This window comes from Pristis pectinata, chromosome 3, assembly GCF_009764475.1.
Source record: "Pristis pectinata isolate sPriPec2 chromosome 3, sPriPec2.1.pri, whole genome shotgun sequence".
In the NCBI taxonomy this organism is placed as follows: Eukaryota; Metazoa; Chordata; class Chondrichthyes; order Rhinopristiformes; family Pristidae; genus Pristis; species Pristis pectinata.
In genome coordinates this window covers 81,631,186-81,649,280 of record NC_067407.1, presented here as the reverse complement: position 1 = coordinate 81,649,280, position 18,095 = coordinate 81,631,186, and the positions used below count along the sequence as shown (strand labels likewise).

At 41.9% G+C, this 18,095-nt stretch overlaps 1 protein-coding gene across 6 annotated transcripts in view; it reads right to left on the bottom strand.

Annotated features, from left to right (window-relative positions):
- Positions 1 to 18,095, bottom strand: part of LOC127568295 (ras and Rab interactor 2-like) — a 123,738-nt gene that overhangs the window by 58,352 nt on the left and 47,291 nt on the right. The window contains exon 1 of one of the 6 annotated variants that reach the window (XM_052011873.1): positions 12,064 to 12,083. The exons of the other annotated variants lie outside the window; for them this stretch is intronic. The gene's annotated coding sequence lies outside the window, so the exon portion shown is untranslated. Of the gene's footprint in view, positions 1 to 12,063; positions 12,084 to 18,095 lie in introns of those variants that run through there. 6 annotated transcript variants of the gene reach the window in all.

The window sequence follows — 18,095 nt, the reverse complement described above, 5'->3', positions numbered from 1 at the left end:
TTACTTAATTACTGAAATATGTTGCTGCAGTGGACAAAAGAGTGGCTTTGCTCCGAAATACCTGACAAAGGTAAAACAAAATAAAGTAAAACTCTTAATGCGACATGTTCAGGACTTTGGTGGTACTGGACTATCAGATCGTTTGGGCTATCTGATGTTATTTATGACCACTCCAATACACTTTAAATTCACTTAAAAAAAATTACATGATAGAATAATAAATTCTACAGCACAACATAAAGGGGAGTTAAAGGGAGCACGGGGGCAGGGGCCTCCATCGAGGCAGATGCCGAACCACTGGGATTTCTGAGTAGTTGTGTTATCAGAATTTAACTGTAGAAGTGTCATTGAACAGTTGAATTAACCTACACTGACTATTAATGTTACTCTCTGAATTACCAATTAATTATTTAAATATATAATTGAACATCACAATGGACAAGTTTCCAATACTGGATTTTGAAATCCTTATGCGTTGACCGTCAGATTAACTGGTATAAACATCATCTATTGTGTGGCCAGGGTATTTCACAGGAAGTATGGTGGTGTCCGTTGGTTTACCCACAGGAGTGTCAGGATGCAGACAAGGGGAATAACAACAGGAAATGGAAATGTTGGGCAGGTTCAGTGATGACATCCAGAATAAATATCTGCCATGGATCCTTCAGAAAGGAAAGAAAGCTAACTCTGCTTTGCAAACAAGAGAATTTTGGATTTGAAGGGAAACCCTCAATTGACACTGGACCAGATGCTGTTGCATGGGCCAGCAGCCCTCAAACTCCAGCTGGCCACTCCATGGATCCGGCTGTGGAGGATCCGTCACACTATCCCCAAGCAAAAACCTTCGAGTGGTATAGTGGCACACCCAGATTTGATCCCGATCTCTGGTGCTGTCCACGTGGAGTCCGCACCTTCTCCCTGTGATCACCTGGGTTTTCCCTCTGGTGCTCCAGTTTCCTCCCCTCTCCCAAAACATGTTGGTAGATTAATTTGCCACTGTAGATTTCCTTCAGGTGTAAGTGGTTAAAAAAAATCAAAGGGGAGATCATGGTTACATAAATTGCAGGGATACTGGGAAAATCAGACTGAAGATATAAATCTGCTGGGAGCTGAATCTGATGGACTGAATGGCCTCCTTCTGTATTATAACAAGGAAGTAAATGACTCCAACATGGTGCAACCTGAACAGCTGCAGAGCCTCCTAGGAGTGCAATGAAAACCAGCTGCCAAAACATTCCCCAGTACTTCATTTCCCTGCCTGGGGTGATATCGATTAACGTCACCAACCAGCTCCTTCTGGATAACCCCACCACCAGCTTCGCTCCAGATGCTCGGTGTTTTCCCCAGCACCCACCCCTCCATGCCTTGCTCCAGCGTGTCCCTTCCTTCACCCGTCTTCCCCCACCCTCTCCCCGCCTCACAGCCCACTCTGGTGTGCACGTTTTTCCCAGCCCCACCCCTGAGCTAACCACAGAGTGCCTCTTTATCCATTTCACCCCCTGCACTCCTCCACCCCTAACCCCACCTCCCAAGCTCAATCCCCCCCCCCCCCCACCCCCATCCTGCTCAAAGGAAAGCACTTGCAATTCCCAGCAAGCTCTGGGTCAATACTTCAATGTCCACAGACCAGTTTGGTCACCTCTTGCATCGTTGTTTATTACAGAAAACTAGTAAAACAAACCAGCCCCACCCTACAATTGGGAACTTCCTCTGGCTTGAATGCACGGTGGAAATCATTGTGTGAAAATCACTCAGTGACAAAGTTCAGAACAATACATTGCTCCTTATCAAAGCAATAATAAAGCTCCATCCTGGGTAAACACCTGCCAGGTCCCTTCCAGAAAATCAACAACACGTAGCCACTTTCAGACTAGCTAATTACTTTGCAACTCAGGAACATTTAGCACACATTAAATCCTTTAGTTAAAAAAAACAAATGCTGCCAAATTAAAGGCAATTTGAAACTCCCAAGTGCCAATTGTAATCACTGCCTCAGTACTGTAAAAAAAATAAGGGTCACCTGTGACTTCTTTGGTACATTTGGTGGCCACCAATCTGACTGATCCTGCTCTACCTTAATGTGAGGCAGTGCTAGAAGACAGGAATTGATGGTGATAATCTCCTTGGCAGCATGTTTGCAATATTTGAAGCTACTGGAGAGTTTTCTTAAGGCATGGTAACACACAATTGCAAATGCTTTCCTCTGATACCTGATTAGAAGAGGGCAGTGCATCTCACCCAGGAGGCAGACAATCATGCTCAGGCTTGTATATGCAATGGAGGCATAATGGTGGGAGTGGAGTGTAAGCTCCTGGTGCCAAATACATTCTTTTGCAGTTCATTCTCACACCACCAGTGCAATGCATACCGACAGCAATTCTGACAGTTCAGTAATTACATACCAGGAATTGAAAGGAGGATTTATCAACATAATGTCGCACTTTGAAACTTTTATCTAGAATTCATAATGCAGGCCCTGCCCAGGTTACAAACACCTGGCTTATGTACAGACTGTATTGGATGGATTTGCCAGCTGCTGCTTGGCTGCAGGCATCTTCTGCCGGGAGGGAGCAGGGCATTTCCACATGCCTTCTTTTCCCGCTCCCGCCGCTGAGCCACAACAATTAGGGGCTGGGTCGAGCCAAGCAGAACTGGGAGCGCTGAGCAGACTCACTCACTGACCGAGTCAGTGAAACCTGCTGGCGGCTGCTTATTCCACACCTGCCTGCTCTCCTGTCGCATCTGTTTCTGTTCATTTCTGACTTACAAACAGAAACCCGTTCGGATTACGAACAATTCTCAGGAACAGAACCTTGTCATAACTTGGGGACCTCCTGTACATGAGTAGTGATTGAAACACACAGGCTCCAAGAATAAATGAACAAATTATCTATAGCCCCTCCATGAATTTTCTGTGATTTATTGCACAGATCACATTGAAGGAGGCAATTTAATCTCCAAAATTTATACAGCTTTTAAGTGAACCACCCTTCTTAGCTTTCCCTGTCTGAATTATGAACCCATCACTTAAAGTCACTCAGGTATCACTTCAAAATTTACCAATTGCCCCGACTTCCAAGATACCAGCAGCTTCCAGCCAATATCACGTGAAACACCCCTGGGGTTATAAATGTGATGCAGAGTCTAGGAATAAAAGTATGCAGGCCACAGAAATTCCCAGGAACAATTTGATGATGGGTGCAAAGTGAGTGGGAACTCTAAAAGGAATCACAACTCCAGGAACTGCCACTCAAAAATCACTGCTTCAAGCCTCTTTGCCATCAGCTGTTACATCTACAGCCACTTCCAGGATTACAAATGACAGCTTTTTACAAGCTGATACCTGCAGTGACGTAACATGCACGAATTAAAGGTTGCACGTAAGTTCCAGCAAGTTCCCGGGCAAAGCTCTTGTGAAGAAGAGCAAGTTATCAAATACTTCCTTATGTTAAGTAGCACTGGGAATTTAGAAGATTATTCTATCTTCTTGAATGAAACTATGTTTTTTTAAAATTACATTATTTGGAAGGGAAATTTCTAGTGTCTGAATGAGAACTGCTTCATTGTTAGCAAGAGAAGGATCAATGCACTATTCCAATTGCGGCTAATAATGTCTGGAAAAATCACCTTACAGAAAAATCATAATTAGAAGAGTTTAAAATCTACACTTAAAAAAAGTGACCCAAAATATAAAACTTATAGCAAGTTAATTCTGTTCAATGACTTCATCTCTCATGCATTCTCTTTAATTCATGCTGATTACATTTTATAATTTTACTTTACAGGTAGTTCTGATATAACACGTCTTTCCATAATGTGAATTTGTTATAATGCGATTGATGCATTAGGGAGCACTATTTGCATTACACAGGCCACATTGGTTATAGCACAGTTTTGATAACCTATTTAAATCTGTGCTTTGAAGGCAACTAGAGCCTGTTCTGCTATTTCTACTTTCTGTAAAGTGAGGTGTCTTAGGAACATAACTATCGCATTATAGCAGAACAGTGTCTCCAGTACTTGCCCAATGCTGCCCACTATTGCCAGTGACACACTTAGAAAAGGTAAAACCTGAAGCATTTCATTAAATGTTGCTGGAAGTCTTGGAAATATTGTTATTCCTCAGAGACAGAAGCAGCACCTAGCAATGAAATGCCTTTAATTGCCATCATATAGCTTCCACTCCAGCACCAAATGACAGACTTGAATTCAACTTAAATTCAAAATTGCACAGGGGAGACTATATTAGATAATCATCCAACATCAAGTTTCTTACCATTGAACCACTCTTCCTCATTGGTAGTGTTTACGTGCCTAGTTTCAAACTACAAAATGGCTTTAAAAATATTTACCAAACTAGTTAGATAAACACATATTAAAATGCCACCAAATTAATCAACAAAGTAGTGTTTACAACATTCTTCACATGAAAAGAAATCTAATTTTCTATTTAGGGGTTGCAAATCATAACTTGACTATTGTTTGGATATTGACCCGAGTTTAATTTTAGTTGTTCAGAGCTTATTTCTGTTTAGATTGTAATTCATTGAGCATACTCAACCTTTAAGTATCTAACCATATTTTACAATTTTAAGTGTATGAAAGGATTTGTTAAAATCAAGATTTTGAAAACTCTTTCATGCACAAATTAACTTTTTTTTAAAATCTTCCTTCTCAACTTTCAGCCACAGAATGCCCAATTTTCTAGTTTTATCTTCAGAATAAGTGTTATCAGGAAATGCATAAATGAACTAGTTTCAGCAATGTGACTCCTGGAATTGGGTGGGAAGGTCACCTTTTGCTCCATACCTCTGAAGCTTAGATATGCTTCTGTCCCAGTTTGCAATACCCCTCTCTCTTCCAGCTGGAACATATCTTAGAGGTCCCAGCCCAAATCCCTATCATTATTACACTGCTCAAACTCTTCCAGAAATTCTGGTGCCAAAACTGAAATCGTTTTGACAGATGTATTTAAATGGTCTGCTGAACTTAAGGCACAATTTTAATGTGAATGTTGGGTACGTTTAATTCATGTTCATTTAAGTCACCCAGGAAAAATGCCTGGAATTTTATCTTCCACACCGGAAGCATAGGTGCAATGGACCTCTGCCCAGTTTCCCTCCACAATCTGCCCCATTTCCTAGGTACAGTGAAGAGGAATATTTACTGTAGCCTCAAAGTCCGGGACTGACTGACAGCAGTAGCTTGGTAACTTCAGTCTGAAGCGTACAATAGGATTTGATAATCCTAGCAAACTCGCTTCCTTTGTCAGAACCTTATCCGAACTAGCCAGTTCTGCTGCAGGTTATCCATCCACTTTGAATTTTAGGGTTATGCCCTTTTGTTCTACGCTTCTCTCACAGAAAATAGTTTCCCACATTCTATGCCAGCAAAACCCTTTATCGTTTTGAGTGCCTTTTATACATTCAGCTCTGAGCCACTGATCTCTGACCCTAATACTTAAGATATGCTAAAGCATATGGCACATTGTTACCGCTGGACACTTTTGTACAACTGGCAGCCATTTTAAAAGAAGGATAGTTGCATTTGCCATCAGAAATTTGCCCCCAAAACCCAAATCCAGCATTTATATGGAAGCCATTGATGACTGAATAAGGTCCCCACATTAAGAGCCAGGAACACAAGCACCATACACAAATCAGAAAAAAAAATTGTTAAACATCTGGGATGGCTGCCACTTATTCACTGAATAAAAGAAAACTCACCAAGGGAGTCCCAGTTCTACATTTCCAAATCTTATTATTACTCTCATTGGCAAATTTTGTACATCATCTGTATTTGTTAATAACCCAAACCAACAATTTCTTCTAATTATGTGGAAAAAAATCCCCAAAATTGATTTTCCTGTCTCTGATTAAAAGCTATTATTACAGGATTAGAGGTCATTCAGCATGCTGCTTCTGCAAAGGAAAACAAAGTTGAAATACATATTAACTTAAATTTGTGAAACTTTCAGATATTACAAGTATCATCCAATTAAGCATTGGACCTGATGCAACCACCTAATGAGAATGATGCAAACAAGTAATCAGAAGTCATTGCAGATAACACACGTTTAAGAATTCATTAGTTGCCCAAAGTTATTGTACTAATTTATATATGTGATGCAATTAGTTTTGTGTTTGGTGAAATTCATAAATGGAGTATTACTTCCTGTGGAATTTGGAAATAACCATTCAGATGCAAAATGTATGCGAGCATCTTGATTATAAACTTTGTGATTTTAATGGTGCGAGTTGGTAAAGCTATCATTTCTCATACTTTTCTTCACTGGAGGTATAATTTTCTATGTTGTACTCACTCCAACCGCTGGTGTATGCAGTCTGAAGGGATAGAAAAGTGGTCTTTTCAGTTATCTGTCGATCCCGTTATTGTTGGCCAAAAGGGACCAAAATCAGGGAGTAGGAAATGTCTTTCTGACTATGGGGAAGTACATCAACTTGTTCTGCTTCCACCAGTTTGGAGCACAATTTTAACCTCCATGGATGAAATTCCTAAATGTACGGCTCATTCAGGAGTTCCAGGGAAAGTCACAACATTGGACCCTCTTGGGGATAACTTTCACAGGAGGATGAGAAGAAATAGAATTAGGCCATTCTGCTGGTGTGCCTTCTCTGCCATTCAATATCATGGCTGAACTTCTATCTCTGCTTCTCTTTCCTGCACTAACCCCTCATCCCTCAATATAGTCAGAACTAAAGTGAGATACAGCACAGAAACAGACCCTTCATCCCACCAAGACCACACTGACCATCAACCAACCATTTACACTAATCCTATATAAATCCTCTTTTTTTAAAAATTCTCCCCCACATTCTCATCAACTTCCTCAGGTTGTACCAGTGACCCAGACACAGGTCAATTTACAGTGGCCAAATAACCTATGAAATCACATTTTGGGGAGGTAACCCAGAAGAAACCCACGCAGTCACAGGGAAGAACTTGCAAACCTCACACAGACAGAACCAGAGGTCAAGATTGAGGTGCTGTGAGGCAGTGGCTCTATTAGCTGTGCCACTGTGCATCCAAAAATCTATCAAACTCTTGAATGTAATTCATGACCGAGACTCAACAGGAACCTTGGGAAGCGAATTCCAAAGACTCACTATCCTCCCGAATGGCTGACCCCTTATTTTGAAACAGTGACCACTGGTTTTAGATACTGCAGTGAATGCAAATATCAACTCCATATCTATCTTATCGAGCCCAGTAAGAATTTCGTACGTTTCAATGATATCACTTCTCATTCTCTAAACTCAAGAAAGGTTAGGCCAAGTCTGCTTAATCTCTTCACAATGAGCCCACCATCCCAGGTAACAAATCTGGTAACCTACGCTGCACTTCCTGTATTGCAAGTCGTCGTCATCGTGGCTATCCCTCGAGGTCGAGGATGATGGTCTTCGTTCCGTTGATCAGAAGTAGCCCACAGGGCGAAGACGCCTGTGCGTGTATTTGTTTAACGTGTACTTGATGTTGCACTGCAAAAAGCACACGATACTTCACAAATCAACCAACTGATTCCAATGGCCTGGAAACCACGACGATTGGAGCTGATGGATTTGTTGCAGCCTTCATCCGCCTTCACAGCCGTTGAGTTTGAAATAACTTCGTCCACCTGTTCCACCGTTGAGGCTTGGTTGGATTGTTCTTTGTCAGGGACCTCACCATCGACCTTACCGCCATGGGTGACCCTACCAGAAGCATAGCTCCAGACGGCATCGCTCTCGGGATCTCAGGACCACACAAGCTTCTCCACCACGACAAGGTGACAATCTGCAGAGAATTGCAAGTATATTCTTCCTGATAATAGGAAGACTACACCTGTACACAATATTCTGGATGCAGATTCCATATAATTGGAGCAAGCTGTCTTTACTCTTATATGGAAATCCTCTTGCAATAAAGACTAATGTACCATTTGCCTTCCTAATTATTTGCTGTACCTGCACATTGGTATTCAATTTATCATGTACAATGACTTCCATGTCCCTCTGAATGCCAACACCTTTCAATGTGATCATTTAAAACAATACTCAGCCTTTCTCTTTTCTACCAAAGTGAATAATCTCGTATTCTTCCTATATTATAATCCACTTGACAAGTCCTTGCCCATTTGTTTAAGTAATCTGTATCCACCTGAAGCTTCTCTGCATTCTCCTTGGAGTCCACAAGGCCTTGGATATATTACACTTGGTCCTATCTAAATCATTGAAGTAAATTGTGAATAGCTGGGGCTCCAGCACTAATCACTGTTACACCCACTAGTCACAGCCTCCCAACACCAAATTGGGCATTTCTGCTGTGTTCTGTCCATTGACTGATTCTCAGCCCATCCCAGTCCATTGTCCCCAATATTACATGCTCCAATTTCGTACAATAATCTTTAGAGCAAGGTTGTAACAATAGCCTTAAAAATCCAACGTTACATTCACTGATTCGCAATTATTTTTACTGCTAGTTCCAACCTCAAAAAGCTAAGATTTTGTCAAGCGCGACTTTCCTTTCATGAATCCAAATTGACTCTGCCCAACATTAACATTTTTTTTAAAAAGTCCTCCGTTATCACTTTTTTAATAATAAATTCCAGCAATTTCCCTACCATTCATGGTAACTGATGTATTCTCTCTTTCGCCTTTCTTAAATAGTGAGGTTACATTTAATACTTTCCAGTTAATGAGAACAGTTCTAGAATCTATAGAATTTTGGAAGATGTTTACAGTGCATCCACTTTCGCCAAAGCTACTTCCTTCCAAATGTTCCACACGACAGGGCAGGGATAGGAGTAGGGATGATCAACTTTCATCACTTTATCAGCTGTCTGGCTCCCTTCTCACAGGAATGCCTGAGTTATCCCAGTGTCAAGAGTGGTGCAGGTCAGGGGATCAGAGTGACTGGGTCATTGGCCCTTGCACACACAAAGAGCTGAAGGCACTGGGCACAACACCCAGAATAAAAAGAAAATTGATCCCTGCAACTCAATTACAACGTGCATCCCTTCTGCACTCTTCCTCGTAACCAGTTCTCCAATTAATGTGCTGGGTACTAAAGTAGACTTTTCAGTAACAATTCTAATGTCCAGAGATAAAAGGAATGAGATTTTTTTTAAGTCGATACGATGCCAAATATGTGGATAGATAGGCTCCAATTTTAATTATCCTGACTCCTGTGAGATAACAACACAAGGATCAAGCAACCCAATCATATGGCTCACCATTTAAATTTCTTAAAGCTTAAACCAGGTAATGAATGAAGCTGCCAGAAAAGCTAGGAAGGGGTCCCGAATGCATCATTGGCAATGGGACTTAAACAACCAAGGTCAAGAAGAGAATTGCTGTCTGCTGTCGTATAGCATTTCTGAGACAGGAGGCAAAAACCACCAATGCATGTTCAAAAAGTCAGATTCCTCATGGTCTGAGTGGTACAGGCATGCTCCTCCTCGTCCTTAGAAGGAAGCCTTTGTTACCCACTCTCTCCAAGCTCACTCTTTTCCTTCCACTAATCATGAGTTTGTTCCCATCTCTCTCCTCCAGTGATTTCCAACATTTGTGGCAAAAGGCCAGCTGTCAGGCCACAATTATCTAATCATCATTGAGAATGGATCAAGTGCAATGGATAATGGTTGTATGAAAATCAAAGTTCTTGGATTTTCCTGGGATTTTCATACAACCATTATCCATTGCACCTGATCTTTCTTCTTTTATCATCAACCATCTCCAATTATATGGCATCTTTGGCATGACCCTATGTCCCAAGGCAGTTCATAAGAGCTATACCAAATAAAATGTGATAAGGACCCACATAAGGAGAAAACAGAGCAGACAGCCAAAAGCTCAGTCAAAGTGATAAGATTTAGGGAGCATCTTAATAGTACAGGAGCTGGGTTTAAGAAGAAAATTTAAGAGTTTTGGGTGGAAGGCACGAGTCCCAGTGTGCAATGACCAAATGGTCAGGATTTGATTTAAACTCAATAAGTATGCCTTTGGAACACTGTTTTAGTATTGAGATAACCAAGTGTACAGAAATCCTGACATATTGAGATTCACTGTAACATATTTATTCACGTTAAAACTTTATGCTTCTCTTCTTGACAATATAGGTTGGCAAAGCTACCAGCATCAGTCCATCTATTTTGGATCCAATGGCATGGATTTTATTTAAATATGCAAAAATCTGGTTAAAAAAAATGAGAGCATGTTGTGAGCAATTCCCTTCCAACAGCTTTAAGCACACACCCATAATATTTGACAAGTGTTTCAACAAATTGAAAATGTGCCACAAACTTTGCTTAGCTCCGTGCCAAGGCTAGCAGTACTCGAACAGAAAACACAGCAACTGGGGTATCAGAATGTTCAAATCAATTTCATAAAATACAGTCATGATTCCAGCTGGAAAGATAGTTGGATGGTGAGCCAGATGGGTCATTCATTGTTCTTGTCTGCTGCACCCATATTGTTCCCATTTTAAAAATTGCAAACTTAAAGAACTAACTTATTTTTCAACAGGTTAACCAAGGACAAACAGCAACTATTCCCCAACCCCACTGCTCTGCCCACGTTCACTAGAAACTAATTTTGCAGCAGAGCAAAATTTTCTAAAGATTTAATGGCTAGAAACCTCATCCTAAGTCTACTTAACACTCCTATAATATTATTCTGATCATTTTAAGGTGGCACCAACCAATTTAAAATAGGTCAGCTCTTGCCTCATTTAAAATATTGCACAAAACATTTCCATAGGTGTTTGTGCATTTATCGAAGCAGCTCCTAACACTGTTCTACTGTTGTATGAGCACATTATGCATTGGCAACACCACATCAGAAAACTAGCAGTGCATTGGAAAAAATTACTGATGCAGTAAAGTCTATTCATCTGCAGGTGCTACATTAATTTGTTAAGTAAGCTGGCATACACCAACAGAAACTTACGTCTGTACTACGTAAACCTTCAATAGTTTTTCTTTTGCATTGAATTTGTGACACCAAAACAGGTCATTTGGCTCATCAGTTTTTTGCCACCCACTTATGCCAGTTCAGCCTTCATTGTATTACCTCATTGTATATTTTAGTTCTTTCTCCCTAAAGGTTATGAACATTACTTTTATGCAGAGACAGTTTATAAAATGAAAAACATGGCGTTTCTACACAACAAGGGTCCAACTGGATATTAACCAATAAAACTTTGCAGCTGCCCATACTGACTCCTCTAACTATACCGTAGGGAGTCAGGTTTCTACTAGGATTCAAAAAGATGTTAGAAAAGGAAAACAAAAATAATCCCAAAATATTTCAGTCAAAATACTGATTTATAACCTCTCTAGTTTGCTACTTGGTCATAAATTATAAAACAATTAAAAAATGAACAGTAAGTTATTACATCCACATGATAATAAAGAAGCTCTGGTTTAAATAAAACGTAGAATGGTATATTACCTCATATAATCCTGCAACGCTGAAGAGGTATGCAAAGCAATGTACTGTAAATGGAGGGCTTACAAATACACCCTATGAACTCTGCTCAATTAAGCTTCATTGTGTACAACATGCAAAATGTAAATTACACAGATTCTCAGTACTTCCAGCATTTTCTTTCAGTTTTCCAGCATCCACGGGTGTTTCATATCAGCAATTTCTGACCAACAAAACTACAACGACAACTTCTGTTCTTATGCAGCAAAATAACCCAAATTGCTTCACTGGAACATTACCAAAAAAAAGTCGAAGCAGAAATAATATTCAAATTCAGTTTATTTTTCATTGCCTTAAATATAGCTTATCATTTAACACACGCCTTAGTCTCTCCCTATGATACCACATGTATCACTCAAATCAAACAAAAAATATCACACATTTGTTATTGACTAGAAACACAAGCTATTACGAAGACTTGCTGGTAAAGTTATACATACACAGAAAGGAAAGATGAATTTGTACGTGTGCATTTGGAAGACAGATTAACTTCGGAGTCAGCCTCCTCTGAATAAGTGGTTACACAAAACACTGACAGCAGATTAGTTACAAGAATGAGTGCTCCAAACACACTTACCTAAAGCAGCTCTGGACAATTTAAACTGAAGTGTGGCAGAAACAGCATTCCTTGCAAAGCTCAGACATTCACGGAAACAAAGCAATGTACCGCCCTGTATCCTGTGAGTTGCTCTCCAGATTCCCACAGCATGTCTCTCTGGGTGAGCCAATAGGAGGAAAATTACTTTCACAGAGATTGTGTAATGAGGTCATTTAACGGAAAGTTGGGTCTACTATCAAACAAGGCCAATGGACTTCTGTCTGGGATCTACCCAAATGTTATTTACTTCTAGACCGCTGGTTCACGGCTCGCTCAAGAATTCTAGCAAGATAGAAATAAATTCTGTAATGTGCTTTCACAGCTTTGTTTATGTTCTCTCCCACTAACTACCCTCATTAATCTATCACCAAATGGCTTCATCATACAGCTTATCACTGCAGCAACCCTGGCCTCATCCTGTCAGAGATGTTCTCTTTGTCCAGTCTATTCCACCCCCAGCCTCAATGTAACAGCTTGTTTTCTCACATTTCTAGTTCTGACATTGGGTCCCTGTCCTAAAAACTTAATTCGGCTTCTTCGCCACACTACCGCCTCCCCTTCCCTCCTCCCTCCCCCTCCCCCTCCCCCTCCCCCCCCCCCCACCCCCAACAGATGCTGCTTGACCGGTTGAATGTTTCCAGCACTTTGCTTTTGTTTCAGATTTCCAGAATTTGTGATTTGCTAACGAACAGTAGAGTTTTTTGATGATGAAACAGAGAAACAGAGATGGTCGATAAGGCAAATGCAATTGATATGGTATATGTAGACTTCCCCAAGGAGGTTGACAAAAGCTACCTAATAGGCTTGTGATTGAGATTGAAACCCAGGGAAAGAAAGGGTCCGTAGTACTAAGGAGTGAAAATTGGCTAGGTGGTAGGAAGCAGGAGGAGTAAGAGGATTTTATTTTAGACTGGAGGGAAGTGTACAGTAAGTTCCCGAGGGATCAGTACTAAGACTACCATCTTTCTTCATGTATTAATGACATGGACTTGGACATGAGGGTAAGGTCCAAATGTGCAGATGACAAAACTTTGGGGCACAGGGAATTGTGAAGACAATAGCAAGTGACGTCAAGGAAATACAGACAGGCTGGGAGAGTGAGTGGATAGCTGGCAAATGAAACTTACTGTACACTTTCCTCCAGTTTAAAAATAAAATCCTCTTACCGCTCCTGTTTCCTGTCAGTGAAGTGTTATATTTTGGAAGGAAGAATGAGAAGTGATAGAAATTCAAGAGGACAATTCTAAAAAGAGGTACAAGAGCAAAATGGTCTGGGGGTACGTGCCTATTGTTTGTTCAAAGCCGCAAGGCAGGTTGAGAAAGTGATTGAAAAAGCAGACGAGATGCTGGGCTTAACGAAGCACTGGAGAAAGGAAGTCAATGTGAAACCAATCCCACAACTGTAATATTGTGTCCCGTTCTGGGTATCACGCTTTAGGAAGGATGCAATGGATTCAGAAAGGGTGCAGAAAAGATTTACTAAAATTATCCCTGGGATGAGGTAATTTAATTATGTGAATAAACGGAAAAAGCTTGGTTGTTTTCTTCAGAAAATACGAGGCTTCAAGAGGATCTGAACATTGAATTCTCCCACTTTAAGTAATCCCCAGCCCCCCTTACCCCAAACCAACCCACCCATCATGCTTCTTCTCTTCTTCCCCATCCTAGCCTTTTCTTCCCCTTTCTCTCCTTAACTCTGTCCCATCCCCCAGTGGATCTGCTCTCCCCTCCTCCCCCCGCACCTGCCTATCACTATCTCTTACCTGCATCTACCTATCACCACCCTGTGCCCACCCCGGCTCCTATCTTTTGTCCACCTATCACCACTCTGCTTTCTCCTCCTACGTATTGGGCTTCCCCTTTTCCTATCTTCAGTCCTGAAGAAGGGTCCTGACCTGAAACGTCAACCGCCTGCTTTTCTCCACGGACGCTGCCCGGCCTGCTGAGTTCCTCCAGCATCGTGTTTTTCATTTTTCATCTGACAGAACTATTTAAAATTATGAGGGATATAGACAGTAGATAGAAAGACACTATTCCCAGTGGCAGAAGGACCAAGAACAAGACACAGCATGAAGATGACAGGCAAAGGAACCAGAAGTGACAAGAGGAGAAACTTGCATTTTTATCCAGTGAGTGGTTGGGATCTGGAATGCACAGCGGTGATATTGGCGGGGCAGGTACATTCGTAGCATTTAACTGGGAATTGGATAAGAATCTGAGAACTTTCGGAGTCCTGGGAGAGGGCTGGGGAGTGGAACTAGCTGGATTGCTCTTGCACAGAGCAAGTATGACCTTGATGGGCTGAATATCCTCCTCCTATGCTGTAACAATTCTGTGACTTGTTTAAGGATTGGTAGGAGAAGAGGAGTACTGGTGCAGGATGATAAGGAAGGAGTGATGGGACCTGGGCATTCCTTTCAATGCTGATGTGGGGTAGAAAAGAACGGAAGCTGAGGTGTGAAAAGCAAAACAAGTGTTTTCCCTAATTGTTTTGACTTGTGGCCCCTTTGGCTGGAGCTTTGCAACAGTTCTGGGCAACTGGTACTCACTACTCTTAAGAAGATGGTACATGACTAAGAACGAATTGAAAAGGTATTCATACTCTTCACATCCTTTCACATACAACATACTTCATCCACAAGAGATTCTGCAGATGCTGGAACCTGGTGCAGAACACATAAAATGCTGGAGGAATTCAGCAGGTCAGGCAGCATCTACGGAAGAAAGCGAACAGTTGACGTTTCAGGTCTCAGCCCGAAATGTTAACTGTTCATTTCTCTCTGTAGATGTTGCCTAACCTGCAGAGTTCCTCCAGCACTTTATGTGTTTTACTTCATCCACTAGACAGATTACAAAAGCCATAAGTCTCAAATGCCTCAAAGGCAGTATGGATACATTTATAGTCTAGCTCACTTAGAAACAATGCCCTTTCCTATTTTCATTTTAAGTGTCTCTGACCTTGAAATTCTTTCAGACAACTTCCCCACCCCTCCCCCACAACCCTACCACCCCACAAAATTGGCTTCACCAAGAGAGGAGCAAGTTTGCACACATTTTAGGATATCTCAATGCACAGCAGGAAATTCCATTCCTGATTTTTTGGCACTACTTTTGTTTACCCCAGCACCTTTTCTCTATTGTAACCCCCGCCCCGTCCCAAATTGAGTCCTGCAATAGTGCTACTTGCAATATTCATCGCTGGGAAGGGTTTCAACCTCAGTATCCAAAGAAACAACTCATAGAAAACCAAGTTTAACTCACTCTATTCCCCTGAATCTTTTCTGTTAAATAGACAAAGCACTCAAATGCAGGCAAATGAGACTAGCTCCTGATAGATGTTCATAAAATTATGAGAGGCATAGATAGGTTAGACAGATTCTTTTCCCTGGGGTACAAATGTCAAATACTAGAGGACATGCACTTAAGGTGAGAGGGGGAAAGATTAAAGGAGATGTGTGGGACAGTTTTTTGTAAATATATAAACACAGACTGGTATGCGCCTGGAACAGCCTCCCAGGGATAGTGGTGGAAGCAGATACAATAGTGGTGTTTAAGAAGCTTTAAAAAGGGATATGAGTATGCAAGAAATGGACGAGGTGTGGAACATGTGCAAGCAGAAGAGATTTAGTTTAATTTGGCATCTGGTTCATTTGTCAGCTTTAATTTAATTAAAGTTAGCTTAATTTGTCAGCTGGTTGAGTGGTGTCATAACAACCACCTTGCACTCAAAGTCAGTAAAAACCAAAGAACTGATTATGGACTTTAGCACAGGGAACTCAGGCAAACTAGCACCAGTCCTCATTGAAGGGTCTGCATTGAAAAGGGTGAGCAGCTTCAAGTTCCTGGGCATCAACATGTTGGAGGATCTATCCTGGGCCCAGCACATAGATGCAACCATGAAGAAGGCATGCCAGCATCTCTACTTCATAGAAATTTAAGGAGATTTGGCATGTCATTGAAGACTCTGACAAACTTCTACAGATGTACAGTGGAAAGTATTCTGACTGGTTGCATCATGGCCTGGTATGGCAACTCCAATGCACAGTAGTCCAAGAGGCTACAGAGAGTGGTGGTCTTAGCCAGTTCTATCATGGGTATAGCTCTCCACACCATCGAGGACATCTACAAGAGTCAATGCCTCAGGAATACGACATCCATCATTAAGCAGCCCCACCATCCGGGCCATGCCTTCTTCTCATTGCTGCCACCAAGCAGGAGGTACAGAAGCCTGAAGACCCACACCTCAAGGTTCAACAACAGCTTCCTCCCACTCCCACCAGGTTCTTGAACCGACCTGTAAAACCTAATTCTACTTCACACTTTATCTCCCCCAACTTGCGCTAATGTTATAACATTTATTTTGTCGTGTTAGTTATGTATAATTTATGTTAATTTAAGTTTATGTAATTTATGTTTGTCATGTCTGTAATGTGCTATAGCTGCTGCAAAAACCTAATTTTCATGGCATTTATATCCTGGGTAAGTATGTCCATGACAATAAACTTGAACATCATGCTCGGCCTAGACATCATGGGCCAAAGGGCCTGTTCGGTTGTTGCACTGTTCTACATTCATTATATTCTATGTTCAAACTAATGTTTCTCCTCACTGACATCTGTGACTTTAACCTCACACAGCTGCCATGGCTGCTTTGCCGATTGAGGTCAAGGTTACAGGGTGGAGGAGGGGAGCACAAGTTAGAGGGAAAGTTACTGGGGAAAGGGATTGATCCATGAGCTGACATAGACGCAACGGGCTGAAATGGCCTCCTTCCATGCCTCAAGGAAATCTGGCAAATATATGGTGTTTTGATAGAAAACAATGTAAACCAGAAAGTACCAGGTTTAATCTCCTTCTGTGTTGGTAATTTATAATAAGTGATGATACAGACACTGCATTTAATTTAATTAGTCTTGGATTAGGGAAGAGGGCAAATTTCCGATTCCTGATCCCTATCTGGCAAACCCTCCAGGGAATGTGTGTGAGTATCAGATGATAACGGAATGAAGTTGGGTTGCAGTACTCTGCACAGACAAATTACCTACAGTCACTCACTTTCACAGGACTTTTTTATTCCAAAATAAACTTTATTCATCATAAAAAAAACAAGCTATATACAATAAAACAGTGCAAGTGTGTTCAGATCAATCATTAGTGTTACCTTCTTACACAGAAAAAACCACAGCACCAATGCCACTTGTGTGGCTCCCTGGGGTGCAACCCCAATCCCGTATTTACAATATTTAAGGGGCTTTCTCGCCTGTCCCTGCCCCTCCCTCTCCAGTGGCAGAAGAACCCTAAACTCTAGTCCTTCCCCATTGAGCCCTTGCGTTGGCTGCACCCAGCTTCAGTGCGTCCCTCAGCACGTACTCCTGCAGCCTGGAATGTGTCAGTCAGCAGCATTCCCCTATGGACACCTCACAGTGCTGGAAGACCAACAAGTTTCAGGCAGACCAAAGGGCATCTTTCACCGAGTTGATGACCTTCCAGCAGCAGTTGATGTCAGTCTCTGTGTGTGTCCCTAGGAACAGGCGGTAGATCAGAGAATCCTCTGTAGCACAGCTGCTGGGGATGAAATGAGACAAGGACCCTTGCATCTTTCACCACACCCTCATCACAATCCCACAGCCCGCAAAGAGGTGGGCAACCGTCTCGTCCCCAGCACAGTCCTCCTGGGGGCAGCGCGCACTAGGACTTATGTTTCAACCATGCAGGAAGGATCTGACTGGGATGGCCCCTCTCACCACCAGCCAAGCAAGGTCTTGGTGCTTGTTGGCGAGTTCTGGCGATAAGGCATTCTGCCAGATGGTCTGGACAGTCTGCTCAGGGAACCACCCCACAGTATCCATCGAGTCCTTCTCTTGCAGTGTCTTCAGGATGTTCCGTGCTGACCACTGCCTGATGGACTTGTGGTCAAAGGTGTTGGTCTGGAAGAACTTTTCCACGAAGGACAGGTAGTGCGGCAATGTCCAGCTGACTGGGACGTTGCACAGCAACAGGCCAGGCCCATC